The sequence below is a fragment of the Pinus tabuliformis genome, chromosome 2_2 (assembly GCF_031772625.1).
Source record: "Pinus tabuliformis cultivar Carrire ecotype Pingquan chromosome 2_2, CPIR1, whole genome shotgun sequence".
Taxonomy (NCBI): Eukaryota; Viridiplantae; Streptophyta; class Pinopsida; order Pinales; family Pinaceae; genus Pinus; species Pinus tabuliformis.
The window spans coordinates 1107935289-1107937396 of record NC_142300.1 but is presented as its reverse complement, the minus strand read 5'-3'; positions in this window follow the sequence as shown (position 1 = coordinate 1107937396).

Genomic DNA, 2108 nt, shown 5'->3' with positions numbered 1-2108 from the left:
AGATCTGTTTGTGTAGAACAACATGAAAACATTTTTTGTTAAAGTGGAAAATTTTTACCCCCAAAAAACATCATTTGATGCCTCAAAATTCTCCTGGGTTTTCAGACCCCATTTCGCCAAACTGAGTCTCATTGGTAAAAACGGCCCCATGAGTTGATTCCTCCACCTTTTCCTCTCTGAATGCATCGAGATGGATGAAAAATAATAAAATGATCCAATCTGAATCACATCTCCCTGTTTTATGATGCTTTTGGTCCCCAAACGATTTTACTGAATAAGGTGAGGAAATTTTTCCTCCACCTTCTCTTTCGTGTACCATTTAGCTTTTCTTGGAAATTGTCCCTTCAACCCAATTTGCCAAAGTTGATGTTGCCCCTGTCTTGTAGTTATGGACCTCTTATGCAAAAATGCATCTTTTGTCAACTTTTCCTAAGCATCGAGTGCCAAATCCTCCACTGAAGGTAGGACTTGTTCCTCTTCCTAATTTAGCATGGAAGGCTCATAGAGATTCAAATTATCTACATTCACAACTGAGTAAATGCGTATATATGGTGGTAAACTGAGTCGATAAGCATTATCACTCACCTTTTGTAGTATCTCAAAGGGAACATATCTAAGAGCCTTGATTTTCTTACCAGGCCCTTGTAGCCTCTCCTTGTTCAACTGTAGCCATACTTTGTCTCCCACCTTGAATGATTTTTCTATTATGTGTAGATCATGCCTGCCCTTATACTTCTCCTATGACTTTTGCATTGTTTCTTGTACCTGTATATGGATCTCCCTGATCTTCTCTATAAATTTTTCATCCATTAAACCATCTCATGTAAGATCTTCCCTCACTTCTCCTTGTTTCCAATAGGCAATATCCGAAGGTGAAGGTGGAAAATATCAAAAAAATGTCTCAAATGGGGACTTTCCTGTAGAAGTGTGGACTACTTTGTTGTAAAAATGTTGTATATATACTCGATTTTCATCCTAGGTCTTTGAATGTTTCTGGTTGTATCCCCTCAAAAGTTGCACCAAATTCCTATTGACTACTTATGTCTGCCCATCTATTTGTGGATGGAATGTTGTAGATCTCTTCAACTTTGTCTCCCTCTTCTCCCACAATGTAGTCAATAATGCACTAAGAAATCTTGTATCCATGTCTGAAATGATGCTCCTTGGTATCCCAAAGTGCACCCAGACCTGTCCAAAGAACAAGTTTGTTAATCCTTGTTCATTGACAGTTTTTTTATAGGGCATCATAACGCACATCTTGTTGAACCTGTCAACTACCACGAACAGGTAGTCATGTCCCTTCCTGGTTGTCGGTAAACCTCCCACAAAGTCCATGGAAATGCTTTCCCAAGGATGAGTAGGTACAAGTAAGGGATGATATATATCCTCTTTCCTGTTGCTAGGCTTGTTGGTACAATAAAGCATGCATCCTCTTATGACCCTAGCTACTTACCCTTGCATCTTGGGCTAATACATATACCTTTGCAAGTTAGCCACGGTATTCCCTACACCAAAGTGCCTTGCAACCTTGGAGGTGTGAGTCTCTCTTATCAACTGCAAATGCTCACCTTTAGGGACACATAACTTATCAATCCTATAGAGTAACCCATCCTAGATATGGTAGCCAATAGTGTTGTTGCAATCATGCACATGACTCTGACTCTGCAAGTGTTGATGCACCTCCTTGAATTCCTCATCTTCTAAATATCCCTCTCTGTATGCATCATGGGTGAATGGATCCATGTGCATAAGAGTCCCCAAAGTTGTGATCTTTAATGTGGGTGGCCTTGACAGCATGTCAGCCAACTTGTTCGTGTTTCCCTTCTTATACTTAATCACCAAATGAAACTGTTGTAAAACCCCATCCACTTGTAATGTCTCATCTGTTGTAGCTTACTATGGTCCTACAAGTACAATAATGATTGGTGGTCTATGTGGATTACTGTCTCCTTTCCCATCAAATAGTGCTTCCACTTTTTCACATCTTGCACCATGGCATAGAGCTCCTTGTCATAGGTAGGGTAGTTAAGAGCTACCCTATGAAATAATTTAGAATGGTAGCATACATGCCTTCCTCCCTACATCAAGACGACTCCCATAGAATACCC